Below are 13683 nucleotides of genomic sequence, written 5' to 3'. Positions count from 1 at the left end.
ATTACACTTTGATAATAACGATAATCATTGTGGAGACACCCTGTCCTGTAGTTCTGCGATTCAGTACTCTTCCTAGCTACATACCCTTCTTGCTTGATTCCTTATGCTGTAAAGCACGGCATGGAACATCTAAGGGGCCGAGATCTGCTTGACTGAAGGTCGTAGCCATAAACCTGAACATAACCCAGGTTTCTGGAGTTAGGATATTAAAATCAATAAATAGAGATTTACGGGTACAATAAGCAAAACACAGCTTTTTGAACCAGGTTCCAAAAAACGATGGAAAACTGAAAAATTACTGACTGTGAATATATAACATTATTCACACACACAAAAATCTTTCTACAGATTCATATTGCTAGAAAACATGTAGGCTGAAATAAATAATATTAACCGGCCTGCCTCTAGCATATGGCAGGCACATACTTTGAGAAAACTTTAAACACTACGCAAACATTTAATAATTAGTCTAACTACCAATTTATGGAATTGATGTGTTTGGTTCTAATATATGGTTCTATAATTTTAAAAATTAAAGGAGTTTTACCAAACGACTTCTCTTCCTGATATAAGCTTAGTAAAAGCTTAGCAAATATAAAAGAAAAACTAAATATCTGTTTCATCATTGTGTTAATTCACTTTCATTAACACTTTACAGAAATCAAGGCAGTAGGAATGGTGTCGACATCTGACTCAGAATTTTTTGAGCGTACATGTATGAAGAGAAGGAATATTTGGAGACAGGAAAGCTGCATTTCACACTCCATTCCTTGCAACCAGCCAGCTTGTGTAGCACTCATCTCCCCTTCAGTGGTGCATTAGTGACCAGATACGGTCCCAGTCCAAGCTTAAAACAACATATTCGTACTTATTTATTTGCTTTTACTACAAAAGTCCAAGCAGTACAGCCATCAAAGTGAAACTGCAGCTTAGGGGCCGGATAGAAGTGAAAACGCTGACTTCACTGGAAATGGAGAAGTAACGTCAGCTTTCTGCCCATATTCTGCATGCCCCTGACCATCCTAAATGGCTTTCAATCACAGCTTCATTCAAAACCAGACATTTCCAAATTGTACACAGAGTAAAAACAAACAAACAAAAAAAAAGAACAAAGTGAATCTTGTTATGGGTCATCGGGTATTTTGTTTTTGTTATTATTAAGATAAACCCAGAGATACAAAAGCTTAACAGCCAGAAGAAATAAAAATCTTTGTGCAAATTGATCTGAGATTAAAATTGATCAAATAGTTTTTCCAAGAAAGAAAAGAAAAATGGTGTTTTCCATAAGTAGCAAAAGTTACACGCCTTCATTTCTTACATCCCCTTAAAAGGCCTGAGTAGCAGCCCAGCCAAGATCTCCCTACCACTGGCACCACCCAACAGAAGCAGGCTTCATTTGGGATTTGATTTGTACAACAGAGGGACATAGGTTAAACAAAGTTAGTGATTAGGCAAGTAATATTTTTGGAATCCCTGAGGGTGGATGGAGGAATTACGCAAGGTAGCAACGACAAGAGAAGTGGTTTCAACTCCTGCTTACTCTGCTTAAAGCCTCCTAAGATCCGACTCCCCTGGCACTTGATTTGCCAGCAATCAGACTGCAGCAACCAGCAGCGACTGAAATCCAGTTCCAACCTCCAGTCACAGACATGGAAGTCTCCACATTGCCTCATCTCTTGCCTGAAACTCTTACGAGAACCTATTTTGTGTTAGAAAAGATCAGCTTCCTTGTGCCATAGGAAGATCTGTTTCCAACTAGGTATGGCATGGGCAAACCATGCTCATCTCGTCTGCATCTCCTGAGCTTTTTGTTTGCTAAAACAGGGAATAGAAAAGCTTTGGATGTAGATCCCAAGTTCTTTCTCAGGTGTCTGGGTCTACACCTAGTACACACACAGCCTTTGGGGGGAAATGGGTATCTGCAAGGACTGAAACAGTTTATGCGGGGATTAGTGGAAAGTAGAAGCCACAAAAGAAGCTGTTGGAAGTGCTCTCTGTGATTTTGCTTCTGCCAAAAGGACTGTGCCCACAAAGGAGAGAAGATGCACCTCTTCTTCCCAGGACTTGCTACAGGAGCACGGTGGACAAGGAAGATTTCACGGGAAGAAAAATTGCACTACCGATTCCTCAGCCTCTCCCCCAAACCCTCCTGACAGGAGATGCTCGCGGGGTGCTTCAGAGAAAACACAAACACTGATCTAAAAACCAGTTGGGGAGTGGGAGTGGAAAATTCCTAAATTCCTAACAGTGCGGCATGCGGTGTTTCAACAGCTTTTGTGGAAGCTTTTCGAAAACATCAACAAGCCGTGAAGCTTCCAGCACTCTGAAAAATAAATGTACCCAAATATTAAGGCCACAGAGGTGACTTTGTCAACCAGCAGAAAACACGACAGCAGCAAAGCAGGGAACGCGGGGGAAGTTGTTTGGAATTTTTATTATTGTCAACTACGGAGATAAAAACGCAGACAGAGCTCAGCATTTACTCCCACAGGAAAATCACATTCGGCCTGGAAGTCTACTTTAAAAGAAAAACAACAAATAACAGAAAGCGAGCAGGAAAAAATAAAGGCTTTTGAGCCAATTTCTCCGTTCCCTATTTGGCGCAAGACCTCAAGAAGGAAGGGAAAAGCTAGGTTTAAGGCATCTTTTCACCTCCTATGCTCTAACCACCAGATTAGCTTGGACCAAACCAGAGACTCGAGCTATTCCTACCAGCGCATGGTTTAACTTTGACCCCAAAAAGGGAGGTCCCACTTCCCCCCAGGTTGTGTGGCACCCTGTAACACCGTGCAGAACCCTGCAATTAGCAGTACAGGGAGCAAAAACAATTAAAAAAAAAAAAAGAGAGAGCACCTTCACAGAGTATTTTTCTGCCTGAATTAGCTTAGCTCAGGATTGCAATGGAGGAAGGGAGAGCGTTCAAGGGAGGGAGAGCAGAGCAGTGGAGGAAGGCCATTCCTCCTGGTGCCACTACGCCATCAGGTCACCATGGCCGCAATGTCATCTGCACCCTGTTCTCTACCATGATGGCACTCTCCCCCTGCATGCCAGAGGTCAGCAGCTTCCTCTCATACCTTGCCTCTCTCACAGCTTCCCCTCGGAAATGTTCACCCTCATACAGGGATACGCACGTTGCGTTCAACCAACGCCAACCCTCTCCGAGAACTCCTTCTCCTCACTGCTTAAACTGCAGGCTGGCACAAGGACAAACACAACTGGAAATTGTTTGCACTCACACTGTTTTAAAGGGCGTGGTGGAAAAACCTAAAAGGAATTTCAGTTCTTTGGGGCCATTAATGTTCAAAGAGCGCTTTTGGTATCAGGCCTCCATCTGGGCTGTACCCAGGATTCCCGTCTCAAAGTCGTTGAACCTTGCCACATCTTATCTTACAGTCCTCAAAGGCAGTAGCACATCGAGTATGATCCATTTTTTAAACACACAAAGCAAATGAATATATTTTCCATATGCTTGTCATATGTTTAGTTCAAGTCCCATTGCCAACTCTTAGCACAGCTGATATGCAATGTATTTGAAGGGCCTGACCTTGGAAGAGTCTAATCTCGCCTGTGCATTTCTGCCTGCTTAACTTGTGCGTGGCCTCTACCAGTGTTTGTACACACTGAGAAATTATGCTTGAAAACATCTATTTCTCAAACACTTACCTGATACCCCATCACAAAAGATATGCTGTACAACACATCTAGAAAGTATTGTAACTCTCTCCCCTCCCCTCTGTTTTTTTTTTTTAAATAAGCACATATACACAGAAAGGGCTACAGAAACTATCGGCAAAGAAGCAATACCAAGACTGAAAAATGGTAGAACTAAAATGCACACACTACTTGCACATACAGTAACATGGATTTTATCACTGTAGTGTTTGAACTTTCTCCAGTCAAACAGTTTATTCCTTCCTTTTCCAAGTATAAAAGAAATAAATATATTAGTTTACTTGGATTATAAATAGCATATGGAAACAAAAATTACGTTACCGCTTCTGGATTGTTGAGTTTTGTTAAACTGTATTTTGACCACAAGTATCCTTTCTAGACCTAAAGTGTTTTTAGTATTTATTTTTAACAAAAAATACTTAACTGATTAATAGTGGCATGTCCCAAATATAAACAAACAAAAAACAGCTGCACAGTGCTCACCAGAAAATTATTCATTTTTCCCTAGAAATTTTCAAAAAAATATTTTTCCTTCTTCAACAAAAGTTGAAAAGTAAAGTCCAACAGATGTAGAAGAGAAATCAGGGACTCTTTCCAGCTTGTCCTAATGGTTACCTTCCCAATGGGCCACCAGAAGAAACTTCCACATGTATGTCATTTCCAAGTTGTCTACATTGCACAAGCGAAACAAAGCAAAAAACCTCAAACCACCAGAAATCCATGCAAGCTCTTTCAGCAAGAGCAGAGCAAAATGAGTAGAAAAATTCAACTATGGTCTTGTAAGGAATACAGCAGGATAATCCACTGCAATGTCCGCTGCACCAGACTCCAGGACAGAGCTCTGGCTCTGCCACCAGTGCTGCGTGGTCTCAGGCAAGTCGCATTACCTCACCTGTTTTTCCAAACCTTTTCCAGTTTGGGTTTGTTTGGGTTTTGATTTTCCATTTAGGCTGGAGGCTTTTCAAGTCAGGAGCTGGATGCCATGACTTGCATGCCAAAGTTACTGCTACAAGGTCAGCTTCCACTACAGCCCCATACCTGAAATGATGGTTGGGGTGACACGACACAGGCAGCCCACATTGCTGCTGTCTGACTGCAGAGAGTCTGGGATCACTCCTACCCTTCATCTTCTCTGAACCATCATAATCAACACACGAATGGGTGCTGCCCAAATCACTTAACAGCTCTGAAGAGCTACAAGACCCATGGAGAGCCAAGTGTAAAACCACCGTGAGTCGCCAAAGGAGCAACTGGGCTTCTCTGCCTCCCTGAGTGCTGGGGAGCAGGATGCACATTTCTGACCACACACATTGATACTTCTTCAGAATTAGAGACGTTTCTGAGATACTTTGGGGAAAAATAACCTCTCTAGAGTACGAAGTTAATCCAAGAGATAAAATGTTTAGCTCAAGCCAGCTCACTCTTACACAGATGAGCCAGTTACCTTGGGTAGCTGGGGTTACAAGTCATGAAGGAAGCTACTGCCTCGAGTGGGCGTTTTCAAACCCGTGTCCCACCACAACAGCCAAGAACAAGTATCCTCTACAACTCCCTTAAGATTCCTTCCATTATGATCATCTTTCATGTTATTTCCTCTGGGCTCTCAGACTGGATGTTATTTCCCTACATGCATAGGACAATTTGCGGCTCTTACCTCACCGCAGTTCCCTTACTGATGATGATGGATTGCTTCTGCCATGATACTCCAAGAACTATGGAGAGGAGTTGTTTCAGGTCCTGCTCCCAGAGGGCTAAGAAGTTTTAAAAGCCCTGTAGTCAGCTAAGCCACATCCCCTTTCTTGTGTTGCACTTGTGTCCAACACAGTTGGAGTATAACGTAGTGCCAGTTGTTGATCAGGTATTTTCTCTTGCCTTTCCATATGCTTGAAGCTGCTGTGGATGCCAACCTCAGAACCAGGATTGCATACACAATCTTCCACCACACCTTCGTACATTGCTTTTTGTGACAAACCATCCTTATCCAGCATAAAGCTGGACACACTACCTTGTACTACAAGCTCCCTGCGCAAGTTATTAATGATTAAAAGCCATTTCCTACCTTCATGTTCACATCTCCATTGCCCATGCACTTTGAAAAACAGTATCTAATACAAATGACATGGCTTTCAAAAGTTTCTGCTTTACCCCTGGGCAAAAACAATAAACATCTTGATGGAGCTTTTATCAATCAATTTTCATTTAGTTTCTTTCTATTAAAAAGTCTTAAGATGCCATACTTAACACCAGGAACAACAGCAATGTACTTCAAGGCAAAACAACAGTATTACTCAAAAGAATGTGATTGGTATGGTCTGCAATTTGTGGAGGAAGATCACATTGATCAACTTTATTGCAAATCACAGCGTAGCATAGGATTCATTTGGGTTTTGTTTTGTTTTTTTTTCAAATATAAAGCAGAGAACATTACTCTCTGACTTGAAAGGATTTTATTTTGTACTAAATTGGTGAGGTACAAATACTACTTCATATACATTTACCAAATCAGAAAAGCCATATATATGGGACAGAATACAATGCCACATAATTTTGTTTTAATTTCCCTGAAGAGTAGCTATGAAGGCGCAGGTACCCCATTCCTAACCGAACTCTAATTACTATAGTAATAGTTGATGCAAATCTAAATTTTGATCCTGGATTGATTTAACAGTCTGACCCAGTCCAAGCAAGTGGTGTAAATCCAAAGCAGTTCCTACGAAGTCCCTCTGATTTTACACCAATATGTTTGAAATCAGAAACTTGGCCTAATATGCTAAAAAGCACGGAACAGCTGCCTATTGATGTGTGCAGATTTTAAAGCTTGATGCAACAGCATTAGCATATTGATTCCTCCCCTCCACCCCCCAGGAATTTGCAAGGAAAGAAACAGAAAATCAGCGTTTGATCCCTAATCTGACCATACTTCAGGGTTTGCTTACAATTTGGTACAGAAACAAAAAAGGTAGCCAAGAACATACAGATTTCAGTTTGAACCGGGCAATTACAAATGGACTGCAGGGACACAAAGAAGAAAAGAAGCTCTTTAAAGTTAAATAAATAACTCAATATGGGTTGGAAATTATTTTCGTAGTGTGAAACATCTTACAATGAAATTACCCTTAAGAATATCCAATGACTATCACTGTAGGGAAAGGAGCCTCTACAAATTGGCTGTTTAAACACAGAAGCTATCTTATTAAACATTCTTAATCAAACCTAAGGTCTCATTGGAATTACAGATTGCCTAGGTACCAATGAGACAGGCATCTAACGTGGGTCTTGCCCAGCTTCTACCCAAGTAAACTGAAGAAGTCCCACTAATGTCAAAAGGCATTGGATAAGGTCTGGGATCACCATGATCCTTCTTGTCAGTTTTGGTTAAATTTGGATTTACAATTAATGGAGATGCCAGTGTTACTAGTTAACTGATTGCACCTCATGCTGAAGTTGGAGTCAGAGCAATTCCAAGGGAAACCAGTTTGCACATTTCTTCTTCCTTTCTCTCTCTTTTTTTTTTTTTTCTTCAGCAAAAGTAGATTCTTCTATATACAAACTCCAGGGATTTTCGAAACGAAGAAGTGCTGAGTTAGCATGTTTAAAAGTTCACCTTGCCACTCAAAATCTTGACCATACTTTGGGCAAAGCATCTACTGCTAAGGGGGTTGAATTCCCAAATCCCAGAACTGTCAGCGGGGTTTCATTTACTATTTAATTATCTTGGGGTGCAAGAACACTCTGGGATCCTAATATTTCCTTCATAGTACTTCAAGAAACAGAATAATTGTCCCCACCCTAAGTTTGATAGTTACACAGACAAAAGTTCAGGGGCTGAAAATGGCTGCTTTAAAATCCACTTATGAATACCCACTGTGTGTCCTGGTCTTTTCTGGCCTCAAAGCTCCAGGGAAATTTTCTTCAGTCTTGTCCTTTCCCCCTTCAGCCCAAAGTCAGAGGGAAGAACCTTCTCCTGGCTCTCAAGGAGGGCAGGGGCCAGAGAGAGTCATGCAGTTGAGATGCTGAAGAGAAAGAGGGATTCATGAGTCAGGGGGCTCGAGAGCTGTTCTTACGCTTCCCATCCTCACTTTTGGCTCCACGCCCTATTAATTCCTTCTCGGTGCCATTGCCCTCATCACAAAAGCCTCCCACACATTTCTTTCTTTTCTCTTTAAAAAGAATGCAGGGAAAGGATTGCATTTCAGAAAACTTAGTTTCTGCTTCTATGACCCTAGAGAAATCAATTCCACAAACATACAAGCCAACATCACTTGCCAGCCACTGATACCAACCATGGAGGCGGACAGCATCCCTCCTGCCTCTCTTCTCCCAGCCCTCGATGGGTCCCACTCATTTATTTTCATCAGTCCCGTGCATAACTGGGTGCAACTCCCTAACACAGTGAGAAACCTGTTTTTCGCCAGTGCTCAACTACCAGAACAATTCAGCACTCTGGTAACTGCCTCAGCCTCCTTGTTATTCTTGCTCTGTTTTTCCTTCTCGTGGTCATTCATTATTAATAACGCAGTAGCATGTAGAAGCCCCATGTGCTAGGCACTGCAAAATGGACAGAACAAACAGAAAATCTGCTTCCCAAAGAGATCATACCTTCATGGTCCACCTTTGCATTTCAACACACATTGCCCTGTCCAGACAGGACTTTTATTTTTTATTTGCTTTAGCCATTTACTCCTCCATCCCCCCCCCCCCTTTTTTAATCACCCCTTTAAATTGCTGATAATCCTCTTAATTTGTTTGTATAGCAATTAAAATACATAGAAAACACTTATTGTCCCGTCCCTAGAAACAAATTGGCCTGCACTGTACCGGAATAAGTATGACATTGGTACGTAACCACATCATTTGCAAGCTTTCCTCTCATTACACGCCCCAGCTCCACACTGGGAAAAGCACTCACACTCAGCCAATGCCCACGGGACGCAGAGCAGCAGCTATCTGCTGACGTGAACATAGGCTGATGAAAACATTTTGCTGCTCAGTATTTATATCTTGGCTTCTCCTTGAGCCTGCCCAACGCCACGAGGAGCACCAGCCCGGAGCATGACCTGCTCTTTCCAGGCAAAGCTCTGCAGCATCCCTGGAGGGCCGGGGCTCGAGCAGCTCGTTCTAGGAGCCCTTTATGCACAGGTACAGGCTGTGTTAAGGCCTGCTGGGAAGCTCAAGAGCAGGTTAAGCTGCATACATCCCTACACAGCATGATGAAATCCTCACCTTCAGCTGGGGAGGTAAGCGTTTCCACAATGAACATAAGAAATAACAGTGATCGTGTGCCAGCTCCTCCTTCCAGCACTGCCACAGGTGTGAAACTGTGCTTGCGCCTGAGTTTTCTGTGAACGAATTAGCAATTCCACTGCACTATTAATACGAAGAGAAAAAAAAAGTCAGACAACTCTTGTAGCGTAACTGCACTTTCCAGCATTTTCCACACTGTACCTTACCTACAGTCTTCCATCTTCAAAAAGACGGAATTCACATTTTAATTAGATTGGTATCGTTTAAGGTACTTGTGTGTCCTATTTTGGATCCAAGGGGCTGAACTGGTAAAGAATGAGTCTTTTTGCAGAGGTCTTCCTCAGCCAGTTTAACTCCTCTCGTAAATGCCAGTGAGCACGAAAAAAGGCAAAGGAACGTGCAGTTGGAGGTAAGCCGGATAACAGGACTGCTTTGTTTGATGGGAGCTGGGCATTAAAGCACCACACTCACATTTTGGGTTATTTCTCTTGTTGCAGTGAAATTCTGGGTTAAGTGTTCCAACTTAACACCTGTGATTCACTGCCGTGGGACAAAGCAGCGTTATGCAATGGATGCTCTGCAGAAAAACCATTCTGGCTTCTCCCAGGGACATCAGAGCTCCTTGCTGCACCATTGCCAGTTAAGAGACTTGACACCCTGAACTACCCCTGCTGCTCCCTTCCTGCTCCATGCCACAAGCTGCCATTTCTTCCCACCAGCCAGCAGAGCCGCCTGTCTGACTTGAGTGAAGGTAGAAGAGGTTAGGTTAACTTTTTCTGCCAACAACCTCTTCTAACCTCCGCTGCTGGTTGAAATGCAGGGAAGGGTCGCACCGGGAAGCCTTACGGCAGCCCCAAGTGCAGCAGCCTTATCGTGGTTATCACTGTTCTCACAACAGCTAGAGCTGGCAGAAAGCACACACACGGCCTTGTGAGCAAAGGAAATGGGAAACCGGCTTCCTGTAAGGTGGAAGTGTTACATTTACTGCTTAACTTAATATTAGATGTAATCAGAAATTAACTTATTTTAGGAATTAAAAGTCCTTTCCTCTACTCTTACAGTATTAAGACTGGGAAAAAAATAGTTAAAGCCCAGTTTACTTATCTTTTCTGCTGTTTGTTTACTCCTGTATGCCAGATGGCTTGGAACGTGAAAACAGATCCACAAGATGACACATAATCCTGCAAATATTCAGTGCCCGGACCTCCGGTGGAGCTTGCTACAAGTCCCATGCACATGGTGCCTGAACGACTCTCTTATTTCTGTTTATAATCAGCTTCACTTTCTCATTCTCCGACATGAAAAAAGCACTGCCACAAACAGGCTACAGACAAAGAACGTACATCCCACACATCGCTGTCCTATACATCGCTCTTCTTCATGAACAGGATCAGAGAACAGCGTTGTCTACCTCTTCCCCATAACAGACTCTGTAAACCCACTGTGCTGCCAAGCCTCTCGATTTCTTCCCTTTAAACATTCAGTATTTACCAAATTGTTTCTAAAGGTGACTTCCCCTTCCTGGTTCATCCGATCTTCTGCCGTGAGTTAGCAAGTGACACTGAGCCTTCAGCATCACCCTGATTTCCGCAGCACCACACTGCATTTTACGAGCACAGGAAGGATCAGAGCCACGTGCAGGTGAGCAGCAAGTCCCCTTCATCCCCTTTCCTTTCCCCGTGGACCTTTCCACCTTCTCCAGGGAGGATCTCACCAGGCTTTCCTGCAGCTCTTGAGGAAGCCGCACACAGCTTCTGCCTGAGCTTGCTGCTGCTGCTGCGCTCCCCTCTGCCCCTTCTCCTCTCAGAGCAAGACGTGGGCAGTTTCCCATTCATGCCTGCCCTTGCTAGGGCTGCAAGCACGCTGCCTGCAGCAGAAGACCCACCCTGAGAAGAAGGAGCTGAGCTGGAACATCATCTCCAGTCAAGCACAAATACGCCCGCGTGCCGTATGAGCCACAAAGGTTAGGGCAGCCTCGTGCACGCGTTCACCAGCTTCCTCCCCAGATGGGGCAAAGCCCCCTGACAAGCAGCTGCAGCAGCTCCCCACATTCCTGCTTGCCTGGATGTGTCTGCGGGAATCCACCACAGTCTGAAGCAACTCCACGAACAAGCTAAACAGTTTGTAAACAAAGTCATGCTCCCTTGAAATGTTAAAATAAAGGGGGATTTTCAAAGGGATAAAGTACAATTATGTACCCAAAGCTCAGGGCTCTCTAATGCCGCCGTGACGTTTTATTTCCTGTGGCAAATTAACAAATACCAAAGCCTTTCTAGAAGCTGCCTCCCAGGATCTCTGCAGGGGAATCCCTTTTCCTTGCCTGCCCACCTGTCACTGAACTAACACCAAGTGTCAAACAGCGTCGGGACTGCAGCGCGTTAGGTGTCAAACAGCCAGGGAGGCAGCATCTCTGCGCCTGGAACCAAGGAAATACGGCCTTACTTCTGTCCTGAACAGCTGAATTATCAGCTGAGGATGCGTCCTGCCACCAAAGGGGAGTGCACGGGTGTCTGTCATGGTGCAGGGTATGCTCAGATTTCCTTGCAACTACTGAAGGTCTACAACTACCAAAAATCAAGAGAAAAAAACAGGACAAAGGAAAAAACAACAACAACAACAACAAAAAACAGAAGGCAAAAATAGAGAGTAACTCTATGCTATTTTGTAGGTGTAAATCTGTAAATCATATTTAATGACGTATCAGTTTTAAGCTCTGATACCAGCTGCATCCATCCAAAGGTACCAAGGCCTAATGAAGTCAAGATGACTAGAGTAAGATACCACTATTTTGTAAGGTAAAACTTTTGCTTTCCATTACTTTATCTGCATTTAACCTCCTAAAGGCTGCAGCCCAGCACAAGCCCCCAGAATTAAATTCATTATTATTCATTATTCAAACACCATCCCTTTGTTTTCTGGAATAGCTTTGTAGCCTGGAGTCAAATGAGCTAAAGTAAAATTATGTGACTTGGCATTGAAAATATATTACCTCAGCTGCCAGAACGGATTTAGCAGAATATGTGCGCAGTTCGTCACTTCTTCCACAACTGCCTGCATGCACACAAAGGGGTATGACAGCCCCTGAGTTATGAGGGGCCATTCTCGGGGCTGTGATGGATTAGATTGTTTTATGCACTGACTTAAGATCTCATTTCCTGCAACATTCACAAGTGCTTTCTCCACGGCTGAATAGAAACCTGTTCTGTCCTATGTACGCTGCCCTCCCTTGTTAGCCAGCAGAACTATAGATGTGGGGAATTCACGCTAGAAAGAGCTCCCACTCGCTCAGGGATTCAGGCAGAGTCTCCAACCAGGCTGAGACATCTCACAAGTGACAAGCAGGTTCTTCCCAAGCTTTTTATTTAGTCCTCATCTATTTACTCTAAAACGAGGGGAGCAGTTGCTCGAGGTGAGAGCAGAGTGGGAAGGAAATTCTAATCACATCCCTGACAGGTCTCTGCAAACCTTACAACGCAGAGCTCCTGCTCTTACCAGAGGGACAGCGGGACGAACGCTTCACCTGGGGCTCCCCGCACATCGCTAAGCTCCCCTCTTACCGGATGCTGCAGCCTGGGGAGGTGTTAAAACCAGCTGTAGGATGGGTGCTACCAAGTCACAAGCGCCCCAGACACACAATACCAACCCAGCCGTGCTTCTGTTGGCTGCAACGCCAACTTGGGGCATTTTCATCCTGCAGGTTCTCGGCTGCGCTTCTTGCTCCACTGCAAGCTGCTTTCTACTCTGCCTGCTCCACACCAACTGCCTGCGGGGCCGCACCGTGAGCTACATCCAGAATTACTAACAACTATCCATTTTTGAACTAGGGCATGGCAAAACTTTTTTTTCTTTTTTAAACTTGCCTTTGCCACCAAACCGCACTACCCACAGCACTGATGTGACTGTGCAGGCCCAAATTCAGTCACAAGCCTGGCACTACACAAAGTGCCAGACCAGGTCTGATCTATCCTCCTGGAGCCAGCAGGCTGGCAGAAAAAACAGAGAGCCAGCGTGGCTTCCACACTGCACCCTGGCAAGCACGTCCACATCAGATCCAAATCCAATTTGTACCATGGGCAAGCTGGTTGTGCACGAATCTGCTGCTGGCGATAGCTGAACCGCAGCCCAAATGGCCACGCGTGAAACAGGAGCAACTTCCCTCGCTCCTTTGCTGTGAAGATTAATTTCATCCATTAAAGCATCAACAATTTTAACTGTAATAACCTGACATAGTGCCACTAATATTTTTAAGTCCTAGAAACTCATCAACTACATTAAAATTAATAGAGATGGGAAAGCACGAGCACGTAGCAGTTCTTGCATCATGTACTGACAACCAATCAAATACCATAAGCGCACGCTAACACATAATCACCGGCTAATCAGCTGGATTTTCCCCGTTCTCTTTGCTTGAGCTGTATCATAATAGAATCTATGAACTGCAAGTTTCCTGGTAATTAATCTTTGAACTACTTGTTAACTTAAAGTGTGAGTTGAATATAAAGTCAAATGTGTTTGCAATCACTGTCTTCAGTAAAGGTATGTGAAAAAAATAATTAACAAACAGAATGAAAAAAAGACCCGAAACAAAACATGTAGCACGATCCTGTCTCAACCTAAATAGGTGGTAAAATAGAAGAAATAAAGTTAGCACTAAAATAATCTCTTGACAAGTTCTGGCCCTAATGTACCCTAGTGCAACTCTAGCTAGAGGCTTCCTTCAGCAATACAAGGTAGCCACCCAAAGAGCTTCACTTTGGAGAAATCACT

General features: G+C 43.7%; 1 protein-coding gene across 35 annotated transcripts in view; it reads right to left on the bottom strand.

Annotated features, from left to right (window-relative positions):
- Window positions 1–13683, bottom strand: part of LOC308178992 (uncharacterized protein) — a 383170-nt gene that overhangs the window by 167878 nt on the left and 201609 nt on the right. For 19 of the 35 annotated variants that reach the window (XM_080558356.1, XM_080558354.1, XM_080558387.1 and 16 more), the window contains one exon: window positions 7538–9039. The exons of 13 other annotated variants lie outside the window; for them this stretch is intronic. The gene's annotated coding sequence lies outside the window, so the exon portion shown is untranslated. Of the gene's footprint in view, window positions 1–7537; window positions 9040–9122; window positions 11898–13683 lie in introns of those variants that run through there. 3 more of the 35 variants (XM_080558355.1, XM_080558393.1, XM_080558372.1) reach the window with 2 other exon arrangements.

The sequence above is a fragment of the Anser brachyrhynchus genome, assembly GCF_964034855.1.
Source record: "Anser brachyrhynchus genome assembly, chromosome: 16".
Lineage (NCBI taxonomy): Eukaryota > Metazoa > Chordata > Aves > Anseriformes > Anatidae > Anser > Anser brachyrhynchus.
Note: the sequence above shows the minus strand (reverse complement) of the source record. Positions and strands in the feature narration are given on the sequence as shown.